Raw genomic sequence first — 17,063 nt, forward strand, 5'->3', positions numbered from 1 at the left:
GTGGCTATATTTTTGTCCTTTTCTCGAGAAGCGTGACTACTTTGGGCTCTAGTTGATTGATTTTAATTCATTTTTTTGGTCTAGGGCTTTCAAGAATTAAGCAACGTCCTATTTACCTACATTAGGTAATAACTTCCCAATGGTTGTTATGTAGCTCAGGTTCAGCCTTATGCATGAATGTAAATTGCAGTGTGGAAATTAAATTTCAAACAATCATGTAATCATGCTTGAACACACAACTATCCTCTTACTTGGGATTCGATGAGGTTTAGAATTTACCTCTCAAGCCATGCTTACACGCTGCTTGAGGAGAAGACGACGTCGGTTGGCACGTGATTTGAGAATCAGGCCCAACCTTCCGAGCTTTACTCTGTTTTAAGTTACAATAAAGGCACACTTAAAAAACCCACAAGTTGGGTTTTTGTCAATTTATACAACTTTGCCTTCAATGGCCCAAACTTAAAACTAAACTAAGATTATACTAATCTAATTAACTAGTTTTAGATTAATCACCTAGATTAACTAGAGTCAATTGGACTTAGAGTGTTGATTACCAAGTTGATCCATAGTGTGTGAGTTATGATCCAAAACTTGCCTCAAACACTTGGTCTTCCCAAGGCAATTAAAACTTTAATCCCTTGGTAAGTATAAAACTTAAACAAAGTTTAACTTATGTTCATCATAAGAAATCAATCCAAAACCACTTTTTTTTTTTTTTTTTCTTTTTACCACTAACTATTACAAACAAGTTCCACTATTTTCTCCTACTCTATTACAAAATCATGGGCTCTGAGTACAACTATTCATCATAAATCAACTGGACTGCAACAAAATTGGACACCTTTCACTGGAGGTGCCTAAGCGGTCGTCCCCGCCACACTTTCGCAGTCGCCCACCGACAATGATGAACGGTCGTCAGTTTTTGTGTGTGTCTTCAGCTCCTTTCTAGCTTCGTTATCCCGCAACCTGATTTGTAAAAAAGTATCTTAGTATAGAGAAACAATATAATAAAATGATGAAAACTTGAAAAAAAATAGAAATGGAGAGATGAGAATGATGCTCCCTTCTTATATTCTCAACCAATCACTCTAACTCCTTCAATCCATGACAACGGTGGCATTTGAAGGTTTAGATTGTAGTGAGTATACTTCAAAAAGTTAGTTTGACACTTGAGGTTTATCCTAAATTGTTTAGAGTTTAAGTGAGAGAGATGTGAAGAAGAAAGGTAGACTCTTGTAGGATTAGAATGGTTCTAAGCTAATAAAAACTTGGAAGTTTTGATTGTTGTATTAAAATGAATTGAAAACATGAAGGGAAGATTGACTAAAACATTTAAATAAAAGCAAGCAAACAAGATTGAAGATTGAAACAAAAAATAATAAGCAAACAAGATTGAAGATTAAAACAAATAACAAGTAAACAAGATTGATTGAAATAAAATAAAACAACAAGAAAGTAAAAATATGAATTGAAAAAAACAAGACAAGAAATTAAACAAACCAAATGGTTTGGATCCTAAGACAATGGATGGTTTCTCTCTCCCTTGCTTTTAGCTTATACACCCCTACTTCATAACCAAGGTAGGTTTAGGGAGAAAGTCTTCATAATTTGAGATAAGGGCCTCCATCTCTAGTCTTCTGAGGGCTTTGACTTTTAACTTTGACCGGTTGACTTTGACTTTTTCAACACTTTTCCATAGCAGTTACTGGTCTTCATAATAAGCGTGATTAAGGCTCTTTTTGGGGCTAAAACGCAGCTTTTATGATAAGTGGTCTGAAATATTCCTTATCCTAAAAAAGGCAGTAAAAGCTATGAGTTGTTTTTTCGTTAAGTGTTAGAGGGACTGTAATACAGCAATACACGGGTAATAAAATGCACATTTGGGAGCTGATCAGCCACTTAAGAATTAAGGGAGGTTGTCCATGTGTGCACGTTCATTAATTAGATAACCACAACTCTTTAAGTTTTCTAGACATCGTATAGTATGAAAATTTTATTATAAAATACTGTAGCTGAAACTCACAATTTATTTTTTTAGGTAATATTGACAATCAAATAGGTATACCATATGTTCACTCAATTGCAGTTGAAACTCACAATGTACCTATTTCTGATGTTGAACCTACTCTTGAAGTGCCAATTCCAACCAAGTCACCATCCATGACACTATGAAATGAGCAAACTGATCCGTATGCCAAATTTTGACCAAAGCCACCATTTCCTACATGTTTGTCAAAGAACAAACCTGATGAAAATTTTGATGAGATTCGAGAAACTTTCAAAATTTTGACTATTAACTTACCATTTCTTGATTCCCTCAAACAATTGCAGAAACATGCAAAGTTTCTGAAAGATATATGCACCACCAAAAAGAAAACCAATGTTCCTCACCAAGCATTCCTCACCGAACAGTTCCATACCATCACTGAAGTCAATGGTATAGTAAAATACAATAACCTAGGCAGACTCACTGTTCCATTCACATTGGGAGACAAGTATACCGCTACTGCACTCTTAGACTTGGGAGCAAGTGTTAACTTACCTCCATACTATCTATTCAAACAACTAGGTCTTCATGAGCTTAAACCTACCACCATGACTTTGCAGTTAGCTTATCGCTCTATCAAGTATCCCAAAGGCATTGTGGAAAACGTCCTTATAAAGGTCCAAGACTTTTACTACCTTGTCGATTTCGTCATTTTGGTTACTGAAGTTTCCTGCAACTCCATTCATATCATCTGAGGGCATCATTTCCTTGCAACTGCAAACACCTTCATCAACTGTCGAGATGGTTCCATGGCCATGTCCTTCTAAAATCTTTCTGTTGAGATAAATGTTTACAAGTTAATGAAACAAATTCTAGATGCTAACATTAATGGTGAGATTAGCATGGTTGACAGTCTCGCACAAGAGTATGTAACAAACTCCTTTCCAGATGATGAAGTGCACCAATTTCTTTCTTTTGGTGCTTTCGAATTTGATGTTGACTCATACAGTAAGGACGTCAACACGTTATTAGAGTTATTACCAATATTTCACTCTACTACCGAGATGTCTAGTGATTTTGAAGAACTTCAATCCATCTTACCTGTTAAAGACAACTTTCCTCATGAATCCTTGATCCCCACTCCTCCAACTCCTAATTTAAAGCCTCTTCCTTCGGATTTGAAGTGCGTACATCTTGATCTAGATGGTAGCCACCCAATCATCATTTCCTCCAAATTGACTATCAGTCAAGAATACCATTTAATTCATATCATTCAAGAACACCATTCTGTGCTCGGATGGTCTTTAGATGACATCAAGGGAATTGACCCTACTATGTGCACCTATCGCATATATCTCAAAAAAGGAGCTAAGACATCACATGAAACACATTGTTGTCTGAACCCCGCCATGAAGGATGTGGAGAGGGAGGAAGTTTTAAGATTGCTTAATGCTGGTATAATTAATATATCTTATCTTTAATAGTGTTTGGGTTAATCTAAAGTATACTAGTTTGGAGTATCTCAAAGTTTGTTTTTGATGTGGTTAACCATAGATTGTTTAGAGGTTAAATGTTGGGAGTTGAAGAAAGGAAGGTAGACTTTTAGTTTAGGACTTGTTTAGTTTCTAGTTGAATGAAAAACATTGAAAGCTTAAGTTGTTAGAAGATTGAAAAAACACAAAACATTGAAGAATGAATTGAAATGATAAATTGAAACAAATAACAACAAAAGAAGATTGATTGATTGAAATAAAGCAAAATAACATGATTGAAATGAAGAATAATAAAGTAAAATGACATGAAAATATAAAATACTAGAAATTAAATCCTACATGACACTGATTAAGTCTAGGTGTTCCTTCTGTCTCCCTAACTTTTAGTTTATATACCCTTACTTTATGCTTTTTACTAATTTGCCCTTCTCCATTACATTTGAGACAGCTCACGCTTTACTTTATGCTTTTGCTTTTGCTTTTTGATTCCTTCTTGATCAAGATAGGTTTAGAGAATGCCATATTTTTAGCTAAAGACCTCCATCTCTGGTCTTCTGAGTTGAGGGATTTGACTTTCACCTTTGACATTTTAAGCACTTTTTCATAGCAGCTTCTGGTCTTCTGAGTTGAGGGTTTTAACCTTTGACTTTAACTGTTAACTTTGAATTTTTCAATACTTTTCATAGCAACTTCAGGTCTTCATAATAAGTGTGATTAAAACTCCTTTTGGTGCTAAGATCCAGCTTTTATGATAACTGGTCTGAATTTCTTTCTGTAACCTGAAAAAGGCAATAAAACCTATGAGTTGTCTTTTCATTAAACATAAGAAGGGTTGTAATGCAATAATGTAAGGGTAAAAACATGCACATTTGGGAGCTGATCAACACCCCCAAATAGCATCTTGCTTGTCCTCAAACAAGGATTAGAGAAAAAACTAAGATCACAAATGAGTGATTTATTATAAGTTATACTAATCTCATTTTGCAGAGTATGATTGCATTGACCATACGCAACAAGGCCTTAAACCATTAGGAATTCCCTAATGGACAAGCTTTAAGCCTTGTCAGAGTTTTCCAGTAAAGGTACTGATAACCCATAAAAACTCAATTAGATTACTCTAACTTTATTCTTACGGTATCAATTTTTATTTCCTACTCTCACATATATATTCATGCAATATATAGAGTACGGAATCGTTCCACTCCTAAACTACCAAGACATAAAGAAATCAATTAATCAACACAAGAGAACAATGGTGAGAGTAATATTTATAGAGGTGAATTTATATTATGAAACTAAATATATGAGTTTAACTTATACTAATTTAACTAAGCAATTGAATATGAATTGAATAAAATATAAAGAAGAATATGGAGAAGAGATTAGGGGGTTTGATTTCACTTAAATAAATTCCTAATATGCTAGTGTAGATTATTGGAATCATAACCAATTAAGATTAATTGTGATCCCTAATTATTCATGACAATCTCTGCCAACTAATAATTAGCATGTGATGAAGTTCAATCCATTCTCATGGCGAATCAACTAATCTACTAGAGTGAACTCTTAAATGTAATAATTCTAACTAACACATCAATTCTTCATCCAAACTTCACCAAACCCCTCTAATGGAGGTTTAGCTAGAATTCATTAGACTATCATTTCTAATACAAGAACAGGAAAAACAAGTTATTATTGAATAACTAATTAAACTGTCTTAATCTAAATTAACAATAGTCTAAGATTTAAACTAATTTAGAACTAAGATTATGAGTACTAATTATCAATTTAAAACAACTAAATCTATGAATGAAAGATTGAATTCAAATTTAAATATTGAAATATAACTAAGTAATTTATTCTAAAATTCAAAACTTGTTCTCACAACTAATAAAATTGACAACTAACTAGATTAATCTATATAAACTAATTCAATCAATTAAAACTAAATATATATTACAAAACTAAATTTTATGAACTAGAACTAGGTTTAGATCTAGATAGATTACGAGCTAAGATTTTGCCTCTTGACATAGAAGAGCTAGATCCCCAAATTCATGCATGGGCTGAGGAGTCATGTTTTGGGCTGAAAAATCGACCCAAAACCTAATTTGTTGAATTCAAGACTTCCCATTTTGGTCATGTTACTGTAGCACGAGATTTCACCAACTTATACTATTCTGATCGAGTCAAGGTCTAGACCATTGGAAAGAGATTTCTAAGCCAGTCATTTTGATATAAAATAGGCCCAAATCCGAGGTTTGAGTCCAAAGATATGGCCTTTTGAAGTTCTATTGACTTTTTTTCAACTTTCTAATCCGGTTTGACTTTCACTTAATAGCTTTGACTTGGGCTTTTTAAGGGCTTTTTCTCCATGAAACTTGGGCTTTCTTCATAGAACTTTCATAGCAATCCCTTTAGCTCCTTTTAGCGCCTAATTAGTAATGAATTTACACTTATTCAATTCTAAAGCCTGAAATACTCAAAAACACGTAATTAGTGATAAACCTATATTATTAATCACATAATTGGTCTAATAGCAATATTGTTAAAGGGTTAAAACTACAGTTTTGGGCTCTTATCAAACCACCCCCAAACAACATTTTACTTATCCTCAAGCAAATATGAGAAATTAGAATAAGTGACCAAAAATGGAGTTCTAACTAGTCTCGTTTTGCCGAGTGCGATTGCATTGACCATATACAACAAGGCCTTAAACCACTAGGAATTCCCTAGTGGATGAGTTATAGCCTCGTGAGAGTTTTCCAGTGAAGATACTCACAAACTTCATCTATACAACGATGACTAAGAAATAAAACTACTGTTTCCTTATTTATGTCTCAATTATATATACATCTCACTAGCAATGGATATAGAATAATCAAGTAGAAATCTAAGCTAATATATGCATAATAATCAATCATCTACGAATAAACATTTATACAATGAGTAATACTATGAAATGCACTAGCAGGTCCGTTTCTGAAAACTCGAAATAGCGTCCTTAAGTAGGTCCTCACATAAATGTCAAGACAAAAAACACTCTGATTTTTCCGCTCAAGTTTTCGCTACTCTAGTGTGCAGTGGGCACACTTTACCTTACAATCTTAATGACACACAAGAAAGCCAGAGTCGATCAAACACATCTGCCACTTACTATCACACTAACCTATTCCTAATTGAGCTTGAGGTCTTTATTAGGTGTTGCGGGGATTAGGAGATGATTTAAGAAGGAAGAAAATGGATATTCAAAAAGGACAAGTCTGAGATAATAAAGTATTCATATTATGTAACTAGAGAAAACTTTGTTCTTTACTTTTGCTTCTACACTTTGTTTCCATCCTTAGCCATATTTTTATTTTTCTTTGGCTTTTGACTCCTTTGATTCTATTTTTGGAGTTCTAACTCTTTATTTTGTTTTATTTGGATGGAAACTTTCTTTTCTTATTTGAAGCGACTAACAAATTCTTGATTTCAAAGGTCTTTCTCTTTTCTATTCTTTATCTCTATTCTCAGACTCATTCAAAGAATGGGTAGGCTGGATTTTTTTTTTTTTTTTTTTTGTTTTGTAAAAGGGTAAAAGAATTGTGGTTTATGAAAGGCTAAAGAAAGGTAGCGGAAAATAATTTCATAAGGTTTGAATTTCTGGCTATATTGATCCAAAGAGGGCCTAAATTCTCGTTTAGGATATGGTATAGTGATCAAGCAAGTGGATGTGTGATTTCTCTATCCATAATTTACTTCTCCCTTGTGTCATTTCTCATATATTTCACTCATATAAGGCTTTAGACTATATTCTCACAGGATTTGTAGAATAAGTACTCTAGCCTAGATTTCAGAAACTTACTACCAAACAATCATAGATACTCATGTAATATATTTATAGATAGATGCAAAGATTATTACCTATATATTAACCTAAGTTTCTAAAAATATTCTAATGCAAAAGCTACGTGAGACTTCCAGATTATTAAGAGCATAGAGAAAGAAAACAATACTAATATTCCTAAGTGTATAGAATAACTTTTTATTTATATTTTTAAAATTTTCAAATTTTTAATAGAAAACAAGTGTATATTATACATATCTATATCCTAACAGATGCCTTAATTACACGTGTTTCTATGCCCACCCCCAAATAAGAAGCATGTTTTGTCCTCAAAGTATTTAAATAAAAATGGTAGAAAAATACCATGGAAACGCGTGAAATTCTGGAACATCTGCAAAACAAGATTATAACATACTAATATAGAAAATAAAACTAACGCAACTCTATAAGAGTTCCACCCGTTATGGAGTTAATAAGAAATAAATTGCTTGGGACATAAGCAGACACTAACTGAAACTAAAAACTTACCTTATATCCCGCTTAATCCTCCTCCTCATCCTCTCTTTCTATAAAGAATTGAGGTTCCTTCACGTCCTGCCATGCCATGATAATTTGCGAGGCTTGCCGCCATTTATCATCTACGGATGCTAACCTGTTAAGTGCCACATGGTCGGATGGGGTGTAAGGTGCAACCTGATGAGGTTGTATCCTCCACCCTTGCTAAGTCATTGCATGGAAAGATCGAATAATACAATTGGTGGGTCTCACAATGTCGACCCCAACCCAATCTGTGAAACGGGTACAAAAAATAGGGAAGAAACATATCATAATACGGCAAACTAAAATAGGCATAAGAAGGTACTTATGCCTCATGTTATGGGCTCGCGCTAAACTTGAAACTAAGGTTCGGGGAAAGTCATAAAATATACGTCCCGTGGCTAAAGCAAGGAAGATGCTGCAAGTGGCGTCATTCATACAGACGAAAAATGTCATTCCCCTAATATATTTAGCATGATCCAAAATATAACAATGCCCACGTTCATGGACATGCTACCAAGGGCGACGTTGTATTCCCCTTGGTCCTCGATACTGAAAATTCCTGCCCCATAAGCCTCATGCAAAAACTCATAGGTGTAGACATACATATTATCTACCCAATAGCCCCATGGGTCTTGTATTTCAGCAGGCATAGGAAGTCCAAGAACAAATGCTAGCAAGAACCTGGTAATTTCCATTGGTTCATCCTCAATGTTGATGGAGAACACTTGTTCTCCATCCAGTCTATCAAAGAACATGTAATTATCATAAAAATAAGATGTAAGTGCTGGAGAATAATGTTCAACAGGTCTTACCATTAGTGGTTCCCAGCCTACGTGTATGATCACCTCGTGAAACCAAGCACCATAGGTGGTGCTTTGGAACAAATCTTTGGAAGACTGTTCCGGTATGACTGTAGGAGATGTCATCTCAAAACTACCCTCTGGAACAGCTACAAATGATTTTAGAACAACCCACAAAAAATTGGAATTTTTTGTGCCCACAGCGATCAGGGCGTAGGGTGCGCCTAACTGAAGCCTTGTATGGGCGTGGGTCACGCTCCGGAGAATTTAGACTTACAGTGTTTTGGGCGCGGGTTGCGCTCAACCTATGCCTGGGTAGGGCGTGGGTCGCGCTCAGGGTAAACTAGACTGGTAGTTTTATGGGCGCAGGTGACACTCCACTGAGGCACAAGGGCACTCCGAGGTGCTGAAATGTTGAAGTGAGAAGGAAAAAGAAGGAAAACTTGGGAGTGAAAGGTGAGAGATGAAAGTGAGAGATGTGAGTTGTGTGTGGAGAATGAATGAAGTTTATATAGGTTTTTAGTTTCCAAAACGAATCGGGAAGTTGCCAAAAAGTTTTAAGGAAATTGCCGGAAACAAAAATTTCCAAAACCGAAAATGGAAACAACCCATATTCTTGATTCTAAAACAAACCTAATATCTTTTAGGTTGAATTTAGGGTAGTAACTGCCTAACCCATTGAGATTTCATTCTACCACAATATTTACTCATATCCATGCCAATATCAGCAACATTCCTAACAATCATTGCAAAATTACATAATAAATTGTGGATCATATAAAAACCATGCTAAAAGAAATAATACTACCCCCAAACAATTCGGGAATGTGGGATTAACACTAAATCAACGCATAATTTGAAAAGAACCAAATTAAATTCAAATTCAAATTCAAATACAATTAACTACCGAATTCAAATTTAACTACTAAATTTAACAACTTAACATCCAATCTACTAAAAACGATAAAAACAACATCAAAACAACAAACAACAAGAAATCTAGCTACGAGATGAGGAAAGGATAAGAATATGAAGTTGAGTGATTAAGAATGGAAAAACCAAACACCCCACCACCAAACAAATTTAATAGAACAGAGTTTAGAAAATTTGTTTTAAACGTGGGTCTTTTAAAGTTAGATTCCCCTAGACTTAATATGGGGTCGTTTTAAGTCAGATTCCCTTAGATTGTGCACACCCCTAAACAAGCAAGAAACTGGGGTGGCACAAAATAGATGATGCGTGGTCAACTATAAACTAATAGTTGAAAGAGTTGGGGGTCTAGCCATAAAAATATGATACTAAATGCACCTCCAAACAGAATGAAGTTGTATAATTAGAAGCAATCATGTAGAAGAATGAAAGAAAACTTATGCAACCCATCAAAGAACATATGAAAACCATCATGTTGTAGCTGCGTTAAAAAGTTAGAATGACCCAAAAGATTAAATAGCAATACTTTAGGTGAGAAAGGAATGAAGTATGGATCCTGATGTCTTTCATGAGGCTCAGATGAGGAAAAATAAAACAAACTAGGTGTCTCACTACACTCGGTCAAAGCTTGGTTCTCAACTACAAGAATGCTGTACTCATGGGATTGTGTGCTAGGCAAACACTCTTCACCGTGAGGGTTGAAAAAATTATAGAGGGGCTTTGAGGCAATTGGCTCAAGGGCAAAATCGATGTTCCTTTGAAATGGTGGGTGAATGGATGGCTTAGTTGTGGTAGATGGTTGGATTATAGGAGGTGGTAACTCAGGTGGATGGTGGTTGGTTGGTGGTTCATCAGTTGGTGGATCCTCACATGCTCTTAAGAAATCATAGAAGTCTTTATCTAGCTTAGTTGAATCCATAAAGTCGTAGTTCGTGACTTTATCTTTAAGAAATTCATCTATTTCTTCCATTGTTATTTCCTCAGCTGCCAAAATAAATTGAGATTCACATTGCGATAAAGAAGTTACTTCCTTTAATTCTTGCACATGACCTTGTTCATGCCTTATATTAGAATTGTTAATCTCTATTTCCTCACCCTCTTCCTCTAAAACACTATAAGTATCCTCAATGACATCATTTGAATGTGTCAAGGAATCATCCAGCTGAGTGCGGTTAGCAAACACAAAGGCCTCGACATGCTCAGCCGGAGGGCCCATATTAAGAGAATACCAATAGTTATCAAATTCTTCCTCCGTCATATCTTTATAAATATTTTCTAATATGTTATCATTATATTCATCTTCAGATGGATCAGTGGGAGGTTCCTCGGAGGCATCTATCGAATTTGAGTGGTCATCCCAAACATGTCCTAAAGAGTTGTCTTCAAGAATTTCCTCATCCAGATGTGGTGTGGAGTCAACATAATGGTTAATGGGAGGGTCATGGGAAGGAATGATTCATGAAATTCAGGGTAGGCCTTAACTAGGTCGAATGGTTTGGTTATGGGAATAGGTTGTTCTAGTTGTGTGTCGATCTCTGGCAAGGTTGAAAGTTATTTCTTAGGCGAGGAGATCATGGAAATCATCTGGGTTATGTTCTGAAGCATAGTTTGGGAAATTTGGTCTGGGAAAGGTGGCGAACTAGATGGGTGGGTGATTTCTGGCATGGTGGAAATGTCTTATTGGTATGGTGTTTGATAGTCATAGTTATTGGCGTTTGAGTGACTCTAGTTGATCTCATATTGTGATGGGATAGGTTAACATTGAATAAATATGGGACATGAATAGGCAGTGTGGTCTGGATCTGAACAAATTGTGCACAGAAAAGTGTTTTGTTCGTTATACACACTCATTACGGAACTAGAATTATACGACACTAGTTGACTCCCTGTATAGTTTGGATGACTAGAAAACTCTTGATTGCATAGGTCACTATAAAAATTTGAAAATTGAGGTTCATAATTACTATTATATCCAATAGTAGGCTCAAAGTTTTGATATGATGGGCAATGAGAAGCCTAATGGTAAGGACTACCACAGCATGAACATGGTGAAGGGTTTGCATAATAATCATATGATTGTTGGTCTACATATTGATATGCCATATTGGTTTTACAAATATATTATAGGACAATTAATATGAAACCAAAACTCTAACTATAAATTTCTAGATAGGCATGTACATTGATGTTTAGGATAAACAAGCTTGATTATACTAGAATTGAAACTCCTCTGACAGAAGAGGTGAGGAGTGGAAAAAGGAGTACATGAATGCCTCATTGCTATGCTTATGAATAGCGTCTTGTATATGCAATCTTAGTGTATTGAAGAAGTTAGAAACACCAAATAACTTAAAGAAATGGAAGTTTGGACTGATCTGCTGAAAATCGGGCTGCTCCAGAAGAGGGCGCGGGGTGCGCTCAGAATTTTGCTGTGAAGGGCGTAGGTTGCGGTCATTCCTGAGGCAATTTTCAGTGAGTTGAGCGTGGGGGGCGCTCAGAATTTGCCTGTGAAGGGCGCGGGTCGCGTTCATATGGAACTCAAGTTATAGTTTTTTTAGCGCAGGTCGCGCTCAAACTTTGCCTTGTATGGGTGCGGGTTGCACTCTCCAAAAAATTTGAAATTTTTATAGTAGGTTGCTAAGACGTCCAGTAAATAGCTTGTAAAATTTTTGAACAATCGGAGCTATGAAAGTCCTTCTACTGCCCTGCAAAGTTTGCGAAATAGTTTTCGGACACAATACAAACAACCGAATGGTTAACCAATCAAAACAGAGCCAAAAATTGCGAAATTTTTACTGGACACTTCTGATAGATCATGCGTGTTTCTGTAAAACTGTTAGAGAAATTGGAGTTCTACAAATCCTCCTTATTAGCTATTGTTCCAAAAATTAAGTGTTGCAAAACTGCAAAAACACACTGGAAACACTCCTCTAGTTAGGAGGTTAAAACAAATAAAAAACTCGTCAAAGTTTTACTGAAAACTCTTGACTTAGGATAGATACTCATGTAAAAAGTTTAGAATATTTGGAACTGCCTAAGTAACCTTACTTGTCTGTTTTTCAAGAACTTATGATTTGAAAACTGAAATGCAGCACTGTAAAGATCGTATTTGTTCACAAGGTAATACAATTAGGAAAACTCTGAAAATATTCCAGTAAATCAAAAACAATTTATATATTATGCATGAAAAGTTTTAGAATTTTCAAAAATTAAGAAATACCTTTACCGTAGTATTCGTCACTGTGATTCCGCAATCTTAAGAGAGCATGGGCGCGCTTTGTGCAAGGCAAAAGGGAGGGTGGATTAAAACAGTGAATTTCAAGCATGAACAGTAACAAAAATATGAGAAACAAGAAAGAAAAATTAAAAGGGTGGGTGGTTAGAGAATGGGGGATTGCCCCTTAGATTCAAACAATTGAATTCTTGTCTTGAAAGAGTTTAAGATGGCAGCGGTGCCATTTGATAACCCATAAAAACTCAATTAGATTACTCTAACTTCATTCTTACGGTATCAATTTTTATTTCCTACTCTCACATATATATTCATGCAATATATAGAGTACAAAATCTTTCCACTCCTAAACTACCAAGACATAAAGAAATCAATTAATCAACACAAGAGAACAATGGTGAGAGTAATATTTATAGAGGTGAATTTATACTATGAAACTAAATATATGAGTCTAACTTATACTAATTTAACTAAGCAATTGAATATGAATTGAATAAAATATAGAGAAGAATATGGAGAAGAGATTAAGGGGGATTTGATTTCACTTAAATAAATTCCTAATATGCTAGTGTAGATTATTACAATCATAACCAATTAAGATTAATTTTGATCCCTAATTATTTATGGCAATCTCTCCTAACTAATAATTAGCATGTGAGAAAGTTCAACCCATTCTCATAGCGAATCAACTAACCTACTAGAGTGAACTCTTAAATGCAATAATTCTAACTAACACATCAAGTTTTCATTCAAACTTCATCAAACCCCTCTAATGGAGGTTTAGCTAGAATTCATTAGACTATCATTTCTAACACAAGAACAGTAAAAACAAGTCATTATTGAATAACTAATTAAACTTTATTAATCTAAATTAACAATAGTCTAAGATTCAAGCATGGATTACAATTGAAATTTAAACTAATTTAGAACTAAGATTATGAATACTAATTATCAATTTAAAACAACTAAATCTATAAATGAAATATTGAATTCGAATTTAAATACTGAAATATAACTAAGTAATTTATTCTAAAATTCAAAACTTGTTCTCACAACTAATAAAATTGACAACTAACTATATTAATCTATGTAAACTAATTTAATCAATTAAAACTAATTATATATTACAAAACTAAATTTTATGAACTAGAACTAGGTTTAGATCTAGATAGATTATGAGCTAAGTTTTTGTCTCTTGATATAGAAGAGCTAGATCCCCAAATTCATGCATGGGCTGAGGAGTCATGTTTTGGGACGAAAAATCGAGCCCAAAACTCAATTTGTTTAATCCAAAGCTTCGCATTCTAGTTGTGTTACTATATTGCAAGTTTTCACCAACTTATACTGCTCTGATCGAGTCAAGGTCAAGACCATTGGAAAAAGCTTTCTGAGCCGGTCATTTTGATAAAAAATGGGCCCAAATCCGAGGTCTAAGTCCAAAGATATGGCCTTTTGAAGTTCTATTGACTTTTCTTCAGCTTTCTAATCCAGTTTGACTTTCACTTAACATCTTTAACTTGGGCTTTTTCTCCATAAAAATTAGGTTTTCTTCAGAGAACTTTCATAGCAATCCCTTTAGCTCCTTTTAGTGCCTAATTAGTAACGCATTTACATTTATTCAACTCCAAAACCTAAAATACTCAAAAACACATAATTAGTGATAAACCTATATTATTAATCACATAATTGGTCTAACAGCAATATTGTTAAAGGGTTAAAACTATAGTTTTGGGCTCTTATAAGGTACTCACAAACTTCTTATATTTAGTACAAATAGTTTTGTTTCCTTATTTATTCTCAGAAGTCGATACGTCTCATTATCGGGGAATAAGGTCAAGCTCTTTTGAACTTAGAATAACATATGTACATTAATTTAATCATCTAAGATAAATGTACAAAACATGAGTAATGAAATGCAAAAGCAGAGTCACTTCTGAGACTTTTAGAGAGCGTTCTTAAGGTGCATTCTCACAGGGGTGTGTTGTAATCACAACTCTCTGATAGATTCACTCAAGGTTTGTTCTCTCAATTACAATGGGCATTTATATTCCTCACATATTCAAATGATGTCTAAAGAAACCAGGGTCGATTGATCACGCTTGCCACTTACTATCACCCCATCCTATTCCTAATTGAGCTAGATGTCTTTTATTAGGAGTTACGGGGCTATGGTGATAGTTTAGAAAGAAAAAGAAAGGGAAAAACAAAATCTATAAGTTGAGAAATTGTGTTTTCAAGATATTTATAACTAGAGAAGAACCTCGTTTTGATCTTTTCTTCCAAATTGTGATTTTTTTAGCCCTTTGGCTTGGTGACACCATATGATTTTGAAATTTTTGTGAGTTATAACTTTTCTTTTTTTTTTTTTTGTTTTTGTTTCTGATATAGCCTCCTTTTGATTTTGAACTTTTGGGAGATTTGATTTTTGATTCCTTTAATTATTTTTTTGGAGTTATGGTTTTTGGTGGGTCTTTCTTTTCTTTTTTTTCTTTTCATTTCTAAGAAACTAAATGATATGTTTTTGTACAAGGTGTTCTCTTCTCTTTTTTAGATATCTTTCTAGTCCTCAACTCATCAGCTGGGTAAACTTTTTATTTTGTGTTGTAACAAGTTAGGAATTTATGGTAAAGAATAAAAAGGATTTTAGAAAATGGTGAAGGCTCAAGGGGGGGTAACTAGAGGAAAACATTCTTTTTTGGGTTTTTAAACGTTTATTTGGCTATATTGATCCAAAAAGGGTCTAAATTCTCTCTTAGGATATGGCGTGGTGATCAAGCAAGTGGACGTGTGGTCTTTCTATCCGGACATCCTTTGTGTCATCACTCAATAACCATTTAGATGAGGCTTTTGGCTAGATTCTCACAAGATATGGAACTTAATTGTTCTAACCTTGGTCTCGGAAACTCACTACTATATACAAACAAATGCTGATGCGTGCCATTTATGAAAAGATACATAAACTATTGTACATATATTAGTCTATGTACGGAGAACAAGTCTTGACTCTATCGCTAGAATGAGACTTCTAAACTTTTTATTCATCATAGAAAAAGTAAACAAGACTTTTTAATACTAAACAGAAAAATATTTTTGATCTTTTCTGAAACAATTTTTAAGAAAGGAAGAAATATACTATTATATCTACTATATAGAAAATGTCTAATTTTTGCAAAATGTTACTATACCACCCCCAAATAGAAATATGTTTTGTCCTCAAAGTATGAAGAGATAAGAAAAGAGATTACCATACAAAGATAAGCAAAAACGGCGATACACTTGTATTTTGTTCTACATGATGAAGATACGCCACCCCAAAATAAGTTTGGGGCGTGGGTTGTTTGATATAGAACGAGAAATATATGGTTTCTTATACTATGGATAATTATTCTACTATGAAATCTTTTTTGGTTTTTGTATTTTTGAAAACATATATGAAATGCATGAAAGAAAAAATTGAAATATTTGGCAAGATGTATCTGTATTACCTTCTACTCATATACCAAATTCCACAAGAAAACAAATAAAACGAGCATATATAATATTAAACATATACTAAATGGCATAATAAAGAAAAATAAAACATCAACTAAAGATGAAACATAAACTATAAACTATCTATACGGACATTAGGGAGCTGCCTAGTCAGAATTCGTGCGTGACTTGTCTTAATGTCTAGAAGATCCTTCTCCTTGATGATGTCGGGTTCTAGCATGTTTATCACTATGCCAGAGCACAAATAGAGAGGTGGAGGCAAAAGATAGAATTAAATAGAGAATAGTATCACTTTGGGTTACTCTATTTTGTTTAATTCTCGTTTTTTTTTTTTTTTTTTTTTTTTTTTTTGTTAAGTGGGTTTTCTCAAACAAAATATATCTCTAACCATATAGAGATTTTGACAAGAAGATTAAATTATATTTGAATCTGGTATCTTTTTGGCTGCTCTAGGGCGTATAATTTTCATTTTTATATTCTCTAGTTTTGAAAACTATGGAGAGATATTTGTAAAAAACTCATACTCAAAAACTGTGATTCTAAACGGTAATTTTTGAAAACAAACCATAACTGGTGATCCAGCCAACTTTCATGTCGGCTCTTTATTAAACCTAATCCAGTCAGATTGTGGCTTCAGTTATGTGTGTTGGGGGATTTATTGTGCAAGACTTAATGGAAGGGTTTACTTGATTAGACATTAGTAGATGGTAGAACTAGGTCTCTTTGGTGGATTTTGGTAGTTTTGGTGAAAATGGGATTG

Source organism: Coptis chinensis, chromosome 1 (genome assembly GCF_015680905.1).
Source record: "Coptis chinensis isolate HL-2020 chromosome 1, ASM1568090v1, whole genome shotgun sequence".
Taxonomy (NCBI): Eukaryota; Viridiplantae; Streptophyta; class Magnoliopsida; order Ranunculales; family Ranunculaceae; genus Coptis; species Coptis chinensis.